At 41.8% G+C, this 9,599-nt stretch overlaps 1 non-coding gene across 1 annotated transcript; it reads right to left on the reverse strand.

Annotated features, from left to right (window-relative positions):
- Window positions 1-6,501: 6,501 nt before the first annotated feature.
- TRNAE-UUC (transfer RNA glutamic acid (anticodon UUC)) lies at window positions 6,502-6,573 on the reverse strand. Its single transcript has one exon. It is a non-coding gene; the product is annotated as a tRNA-Glu (tRNA).
- Between the last annotated feature and the right edge of the window lie 3,026 nt (window positions 6,574-9,599).

Genomic DNA, 9,599 nt, shown 5'->3' on the forward strand with positions numbered 1-9,599 from the left:
AGCTGAGCTATCAGGGAAGCCTGCAGAAAACCAAAGCCCAACGTAAAATCTTGAATGAAGCCAGAGGGAAAGAGTAAGATAAAGGAGCGCTGGTTTGACAGCTTTTGACTGACAAAATTATCAGTCATCTCGAGGCCAGAGGTGGTGATATTTGACCATACCTGAGTTCTTAACCTGATGTCTGAATTGGGATAGGGAAAAAGTTGCTTCTTCATATTTAGTTTTCTCTAACTAAAACGTAGCATTTTTTCATTAGGAAAATAGGAGCAAACCAGAGTAGCAGTTAAGCATAACTTGTGATTGTCACCAATTTAAAAATGAAGATAGGTTATATCACATACAATGCTGCAGATCTTGAAATACTGTTTGAAAACTACTGTAGTGATTAGACCCATCCCAAGATCTTATCTAATATGTTAAAGAAAGGCACATATTTTTCACAGGGTAAAAAAAATACTTGAATAATTGTATTTCAACAAATGGGTTTCTTTTTGTATTCCTATGTGTTTTATGCTTTTATCAATATCTGAGTAGGGATCTTTGGCACAAAAAGGTTAGGAACCCTCGGTATAAAAAATTTGGAACCCTCTTGTCACAGAACATGATTTGGATGTGCTTAAGACTGCATGGCATGGGATGGGTTCACCTGGTGTTCACACATGAGAGGGAGACTGGGAAACAACCAACCATTGATTGGGAGCTTGGGTTTCAGCCTGGGCTTTTCACATCTATCACCTCACTTAAACCTCAAAATGTTATCCTCATTTTACCAAAAGAAGAGCTGAGACAGTATAAGTAATTTGTCCAAAGTCACAGAGCCAGAAAAAAGTAACACTGGGATACATATCCGGGTCTTTCTGATTCTAAAGCTTGTGCCTGTGCAATGCTGTCTCCCTTATGGATTGCACAGACTGTTGGCAGTCAGGCCAGGGCCCAGACCAGAACATCCCGACAGCCGGAGCCTCCGGCCTCCTGGGCAGCATTGTCCCTTGTGCTCACATGGTTGCCTTGATGCCAGTCTTGTTATCAAAGAGGCCAGTGCAGGCAGAGACTCATTATTGTGATCTAAAAGAAAGCTAAACATTTTAAGAAAATTTGGTTATAAAACTGCAATGGTCATCCTTTCTTGGCACATGTAGACACTGCAGCTTTGTCATTACTTAGCTTTCTCGGTACATTTCCTTTCCTTTCTGGCTAGATTATACTTTAATCCAGTTGTTTTCATGTTCAGTAAATCCAAACCATGTTTAACCGGTTTATTCATGTGAAGAGTCTCTGAGGTGAAGAAAGTTTTGTCTTTTCAACCACACTGGGGATTTGCTGTCTTCTTACTGCAAAGGGATTTTCCTGGACCTGTAATCTGAACACTTTGACCTGCTGGGGTTTTTTTTTCCCCACTATGAGCAAATTTGTGAGGCTTGACCCTTTGTGTGCTGGGGAGCAGAGACAATGGCCTTCTGTGAATATCCTCTCCTGAGGACAGTAGTGGCTGAAGTTAGGAATGTTATTCATTTGCTATCACTTCTCCAGAGCCTTGCTGCTTCTGCCCATAGCAGCCACCCCATGTGCCTTGGCTTACGCTTCAGAATGGACCCACATTCTGTTGGCAGCATTCTAGAGAAGTTTGTTCATGAATATTTTGGAAGTTGACAGTCTGACTTAAACTGAAGTAAACTGGTCTCTCAGACAACAGTCTGTGTTGGTGAAATGACAGGCCCTTCTACGCAGTGTCTGGCAGGAGGCTAAATTGGCACACCCTTCACGGAAGGCAATTTGGCAATAAATATCAAAACTATATGCCCAGGAATTTCACTTCCAGGAATTTATCTCACAGACATACTTTCTGTTTTGAGAAATGATATTTATACAATATAGATATTTTCTCTGTTTATTAATTAAATATCTCAAAACAAGCAACATTGATTGCCTGGTTGGGTGGACTGGGTGGATGCCCCAAGGATGAGGAGGTGAGAGGAAAAAGCTTTTTTATTTTGGAATAATTTCAGATCTACAGAAAAGCTGCAAAGGTAATACAAAGAGTTCCTATGCACCCCATCACTCAGTTTCCCCTTATCTTATATGACCAAAATATTTTGTCAAAATTAGGAAGCCAGCTTTGGTACATTACTATGAACTAAACTCCAAACTGACTTTCACCAGCTTTTCTACTAACAGACTTTCTGTCCCAGGATCCCACCCAGAACACCCAGTACGCTTATTTGTCATGTCTCTCTAATCTCTTCTGCTCTGTGACATGTATACATACCCTTTAGAACTTTTTGGATCTGTATCATATGACTATTAACTATTCAAGAATAAGTAAAATTTTTAAATGAACTAGACTTGTAAACTCATATGACATTAGAACTGTAAGGAATCTTAGAAGCAATTCCATTCAAGCCTCTCATTTCTCAGATGCAGGAAGGGACTTGGCCAAGGCCTCCCCTAACAGCAGACACAGACCCCGACCCCAGGCTAAAAACCAAGAGGTGAGCTGAGGACTAGTAGAAAGGGGATAAGCTTTAAAGTCACTCATGCTTGGCTTCAAATCCCAGCTCTGTATCCTTGGGCCAGCGCTGTCTTTTGTCTGAATTCTTTTGTTCAACATAACGTTTTAAAATTCAATCATGTTGTGCATGTGTCAGTAATTTGCTTAAAAGACCAAACAAAGGAAAAAACAGTTCTTTAAGGGAGCAGCCATGATTTCTAAGAATTTGTTGAGAAAATGTGTTGGGACTTCCCTGGTGGTAAGAATCCACCTTCCAATGGGATGCGGGTTCAATCCCTGATCAGGGAGCTAAGATCCCACATGTTTTGGGGCAACCCAGGTGCCGCAACTAAGACTCAATGCAGCCAAATAAATTTTTTTTTTTTAAGAAAATGTGTTTTCCATCCTTGATCTCTGTTTTGCTGTTTTTTTTTTTTTGTTTGTTTGTTTTGACCACACTATGCAGCTTACAGGATGTCAGTTCCCTAATCAGGTTCTGAATCTGGGCCATGGTAGTGACAGCCCAGAATCCTAACCACTAGGCAACCAGCAAACTAGAGCTCTAGTTCTTATGCAGAAATATGACACCACTGGCCAGACTTTCTTCCCTTCCTGGGAGCATGCAAGCACATTGAGTCTTGGGGTCCCAGTACTGCCGAGGAGGCAGCACTTGGAAGGAGCCCAGGGAGATGAGTGAGAAGAAAAGTAAGCTCCTAATAAACACACTAACTCAGTAGACACATTCCATATTAAGAAGCAGGGGACTGGTCTTTTATGTGGACTGCAAAACTCAGTTGTAGAAGCTGGGGAGCTTCTGGGTTCAGAGCAGCGGTGTGATCTGACTATCTTAGGCAGATACAGCACCTGCCTAAGCCTATGGTGCTGGGACCACCTGCATCAGGATTGTCAAAATGCAGATGCCCAGGCCACACCTCACACTTGCTGAATCCCAATCTCAAGAAGTGGGAACCAGGAAACTACATTTTAACGTTTTCCATGGGTAATGTTAAACATTTTAACAATATTTCCATGTTGCTCCATATAACATAAACTTATTTTATTAAACACTTGGGTTAATAAGTATCCAAAACAGTGAAAGAGGAAAACTATGGCATACACCAAGTATCAGAATTAATATGCAAGCACCAAAAGGAATTCTGAAGTTTCACAGATACTATAAAAATGCAATTGATAGAATGTTAAGTAGTGTCAGAATGGAAAATATGTTCACTGATTATGTTAAAATATATAGGTGTACATGTAAGAACTAGAAAAAAAGGTAAAAATAAAAATAGTGTAAGGGAGGTGGAATTATAGATAATTTTCCCCTCCAAATTTCTTGTATTACTATCAAATGAAAGTCACTTTTAATGTTATATTTTATTTATTTCAAAAATTACTACTGCTTCACCTCTGGCCCACCTACATGTATGTATGAGCTATTCCACTAGGCACCGTGTATAGCAGAAACTGAGTTAGCCCCCTAATCCTCCCAAGAGGGATAAGAGTCTCAGGGCCACCCTGATCACCAGCTCCCAGTATGCAGAAGGAAGCCTGGAGGCAATCTGGGTGGGGTGATGGGGCACAGAGTATGATTGCTCCATGCTCAGCTGCTGTTTATGGGGTTCCAAGGTATCTCTGAGGTTTCCCAGGTGGCACAGTGCTGAGCGCCAAAGAACTGATGCTTTTGAACTGTGGTGTTGGAGAAGACTCTTGAGAGTCCCTTGGACTACAGGGAAATCCAACCAATCCATTCTGAAGATCAACCCTGGGATTTCTTTGGAAGGAATGATGCTAAAGCTGAAGCTCCAGTACTTTGGCCACCTCATGCAAAGAGTTGACTCATTGGAAAAGACTCCGATGCTGGGAGGGATTGGGGGCAGGAGAAGAAGGGGGTAGCCAAGGATGAGATGGCTGGATGGCATCATGGACTCGATGGACGTGAGTCTGAGTGAACTCTGGGAGATGGTGATGGACAGGGAGGCCTGGCGTGCTGCGATTCATGGGGTCGCAAAGAGTCGGACACGACTGAGCAACTGAACTGAACTGAACAGTGGTAAAGAATTCACCTTTACCCGGAGGCCCGGGTAAGCAGGAGACCTGGGTTCAATCCTTGGATCGGGAAGATCCCCTGGAGGAGGGCATGGCAACCCACTCTAGTATTCTTGCCTGGAGAATCCCATGGACAGAGGAGCTTGGTGGGCTACAGTCCAGGAGGTTGCAAAGAGTCAGATACGACTGAGGGGCCAAGCACACACAAAAGGTATCTCTAAGCAAGGGTTTTACAGAGGAGGAATGTGTCAGTCCCTCGGGCTTGACAGCCTTAACCTCACTTCTGAACTACAGATAATCCTGACTGACTGCTCCTCCCTGACAAGACTCAAGTTGCCCAGTGTATAAAGAATCCACTGATCTTTCCTATTCCTCTCTTCACAACCTGAGGAGAGCTTCCTTTCAACTGCAGAGAGCTTGGGGTAGGCAAGGGGTAGCCTGAAGCACTGCTAGCAAAGAACTGGTTTTCTCCCTTTGATATTCAGGCCAGATGACGCTGGGAGCTTACTGACCCCTGGGGAGCTGGTCAAAAGAACTGAAGGAGTCAGTTCAAGGAGGTATGGCCATTCCCTGCACACCAGCTCTCCCCTCCTCCAGCCTGCTCACCGCCCCTGGATGCCCTGCTCCGAATCACAGGCTGCTGCCAATTACAAAAGCACTCTTAACTCTGTTTCACAGCCCCTTGATTGATAGCACTGGTGAGTGAAATTATAAGCCTTAATGATCACGTTAATTTCTGGGGAAAGGGAAGCGGTCAGAAGAGGTTCTCAATCATAAGCACCACAATCAGCTGGGTGAGTTCAGTGACAGGCCAGAGCAGGGATAAAGGGGAAAGAATTAACTTTTTTAAAGGTCACCAGTGCGTAGGGGGAGCGTAACCAGACATGAGGAACAAGGGACACAGATGATCTGGGAGCCTGAACGTGAGTCCAGCCTCAGGTCTCCCAACCAAAGACCACATCAGGGCTTCTCATCCTTAGCTGCACACTGGAATCATTGGGGAGTTTTCAAATAACTGAACCCTGCCTCAGAGATTCTGGTGTACTTGCTCTGGTGTGGATGCAGCCTAGGCCCTGAGCATTTCAGAAGCTACCGAAGTGATTCTATGTGCAGCCAAGATTGAAACTACTTGTCCAAATGAAAGGATTTGGTGAGCATGTAGTCAAGGCTGAATACCTTTGGAAATCCAATCAATCTCATTAGTTGGTGCCCCCAAAGAGGAAGGGAAATTAGGTATCATTAAGCCCAGTGCTCCTTGGCACAGATGAAAACACTAATGTGCAGAGAGGTTAACTGAGATCACATTGGTCATAACTAGAACTCAAGTCTCCTCACCCTGGCCAGCACTGCTTCCTCCAGGCTCATGGCTGGGTCAGTGTGAAGATGCCCTGGATCTTCTTGTAGGACAACAGCTGGGAGCTGTTCTCCAGCCTTCACAGTGGAGGACCCCAGGCCTCCACTGCCACTCGCTCAGCGTCCTGGGACATAGCCATTGAAGGACTTTAGAGATACTAGGGCCAAAAACAAAGCCTGACTCCTTGAGGATCAAACCTATGACTATGGCTTCCTCAATACTTGACCCTCTCACAGTTTCCCAGCAGAATATTGCAACACTTTGGTACATCAGAAGGATGCCCAGGCTATGTGGCAACATCCTGGTTTCTCCATCAGAGAGAATGCCCTTTGCACATTGCTGACAAGCCCAGCTCAGCAGTGGTAGAAAACTCTGACCACCCTCCCTAATGGTTTATATGCAAGTCAGAATTATTCGGAGAAAAAAAAAAACAACACTTCATGTTCCAAAATGAGCTTCAAAAATCTAAAATCATGATTTAAAAAACAGACTACATTAAAAAAAAAATTAAGCCATGTGTCATAAAGGTACTGCAACTACTCAAAGAGAGTTATTATTATTCTTCAGTTTCCGTAAATGATTTTTTTTCTTTTTTGCACAATCTCAGTTCCCTGACCAGGGATTGAACCTAGGCCACTGTAGTGAAAACCCAGAATCCTAACCACTAGACCATCAGGGATCTCCCTCCATAAGCGATTATAAAAAGTGTTATTGTAAAATGAATGATTTGAAAGTCTTAGTGCAGCTTCTTAGCAGCAGAAAGTATCTGCCAAGTTCTTTCTATATTTTCATTTATCTAATGTCTCTCAGCCTTCATCATGACATGGGTACTGTCAAAAGTTCATATAAGTGGCCTGGACTGCAAAATTTAGGGGACCAAGCTCTAACCATGGGTGCAAAGTGAAACCTACTTCATCAGTCCAGTAGCAGAGGCATATTCATAATTGAAACATATGTATTCTCTGTATTTTTCTAATAGCTTCTGAAGTGTTCATCAAGCCTGTCTGATTAAGCACTTTTAAATTCTGAGCAATGCAATGGGCTCTCTCACACCCTCTTGGCAGGAGTGCAAATTGATGCAACCCTTTTGGAGAGCCATTTGGTTGTATGTGTCAAAATTAAAAATGCATACAATCTTTTTGACCCAGAAATACCACTTCTAAGAATTTATCCTCCAGAAAATCCCCACAAGTTCACAGGAGTGTACATAGAAGGATGGCACTTTGTAGTTTAATTTATGACAGTGAAAAAACTGCAAGCAACCCAAGTCGACCAATAAGGAATTTGTTGGGTAAACTATAGTGCATACAATGAAGTACTAGGCAGATGGTAACACGAATGAGGTAGAGCCGTAAGTACCAACGGGAGAGAGAGCCACACATACACACGTAACTTGCAGAAAAGTAGACAGTTTCCTTTTTTTTTTTTTCCTGCTCTCTACCTTGTTTGTTTTTCCCCCAGTTATATTTAGAAATAATTGACATACATCACTCTATAAGTTTAAGTTGCATAGCACGATGGTTTGATTTACATGTACTATGAAATGATTACCACAATAGGTTCAGTTAACATCTATCATCTCATAAATGAAAAGAAAAAAGCAATTTTTAAATTTATAAATACTATAAGGTGAAGACTTAGTACCTCCACCACTCCTCCCTCTTTTCCCCAAAATTTTATACTTTTAATTAGACCAATAATTAGCATTTGCATCATTATAACAATGTGAATTTTATTCCCTGTACAACCTATTAGAATACTGTGATTTTATGTCCTTTCTTTTTATAAAACTGAGATATAGTTGAGATATAAACAACACTATGTTAGATACAGGTACACAACACAGTGATTTGGTATTTCTTTACATTACAAAACAATCTCCACAGAAGCTTTCTATTTTTGTATAAATGATTAAAGACAGCAACCCCTGTGCTGGTCTCTAGCCAGTGGGTTCAGTTCTTGTACTCCTAAATTGTACTGAAACCTTGAACCCTAAGTGGCAAACTGGGAATCTCAATTCAGTTTCTAAACATCCTCTTCTCTCTCTCTTTCCCAGAATCAAAGAACAACTAAAAGTAATTCAAACACAAATGTGAGACTCCATATCTAATTGTCATTGTATGCAAATACTGCTTTAAGATGACCCTCCTAGATTTAGGAAAAAAAGTTGTCAAAGGAGAAGCACTGAAGACTATTCTTTGACTGCTGTCATCACTTGACTGGGTTCATCTTCTCTTGCTTGTATATTCAAGTTGTATATATTGAAATTGCATTATCTGGAATTTGTATATTCCAAGACAACTGTGGCACCTCCCCCACAATACCAGCCCTAAAGAATATCTGCCTTAAAATCCAAGCAAGCAGTGAGGTTCTTAAAGTATCCAGGCTGCATACAGCGAAGATTCCAAAATCCCAAAAGACATTGCTACTGGATTTTTAATTCTGGGCTTTGTCAAATATTGAAAGCGAGGGTTTTGTTCTGTTTTTAAACTATAGTTGATTTATGACAGCCAGGTTTGATTCTTCTTTGTAATGGCAGAGATGCCCCAAAACAAAGGCAATTCCATTGGGAAATCCGTATTTTTGTGGCATGTCACAGGAAACTTACTCCCTTTTTAACTTTGCTGAGAATATTTCAAATAGATTAAAGCAGATTAGGACTGTAATAGCTTGTATTACAGGTCAGTGATTCCCTCCTCTTCCATGAAAAGCATACACTCCTGGTCCTCGTGAGGTTGGGTTTGGCCATGTGTTTGTGTTTAGCTTTGACCTGTGGAAGGTGAATACATGTGATGGGAGCAGCAGCTTTAAATGTGTTTGTGTGGTTTGGCTCAGCCCCTTGCACTTTCACACTCTGCTATACAAATAAGTTGCTCTAGAGAAGATGTGAGTCCAGAATGAAGAAACACTGGATCCCATTTGCACCCAAACTGTAGCCAGGTGCCCAGCCCAGCAGTCCCATGAACAAGAAATACACGTTTGTTGTTGGAAGCAATTCAGCATCACTGAAGTAAAAATTGATTAATACATGGATAAACAGCCTTGAATCCATTGCTATTCTTTACCAAATCTTGTCATTGATCTTATATTTGTTCCCAAGTCTCTTTTGTCTTACGAAATAGACCATTTCAGAAACATTTGAGGGAGGGTCGTCTTGGTACCCTTCACCAATCCCACCCATTCCCAAAAGACACCACTATCATACAGTTAGTGTTACCATACTCATGTTTGTTTTTAACATATGCTATACATTTGTATATCTATAAACATGGTGGAGTATTGTTCTGTAGGTTGCAAAACTTTATATAAAAACCAACCTGTATGTATCCTCTGGGATTCACATACCACCACTCCCAACAGCATATTCCAGGTTTACCCATGTTATACATCAGCTCTAGTCCGTTCACTAACTATTGTAACACCATCTGTATTTACTGCAATGTGTCTATATTCTCTACAGTGTTGAAAAGAACATTCTTGTACACGTTTTTTAGTATCTTGCTTTCCTTTAAGAGGAACCTCTCTTTCTCAGTGGAATCAGTGGACTAGGAGTGGATGGCTGACTGAATTTCCACACATGCTATCTACCAGGTCAGTTAAATCAAGAGTGGCAAGTATCTCTGCTCCAGACTCTTGCTGGAGATGCTGCCCAGGAGGAGGCTACAGTGCCCTTGGTCTTCAGCACCTCTGATTTCCATCACTGGC

The sequence above is a fragment of the Capricornis sumatraensis genome, chromosome 13 (genome assembly GCF_032405125.1).
Source record: "Capricornis sumatraensis isolate serow.1 chromosome 13, serow.2, whole genome shotgun sequence".
In the NCBI taxonomy this organism is placed as follows: Eukaryota; Metazoa; Chordata; class Mammalia; order Artiodactyla; family Bovidae; genus Capricornis; species Capricornis sumatraensis.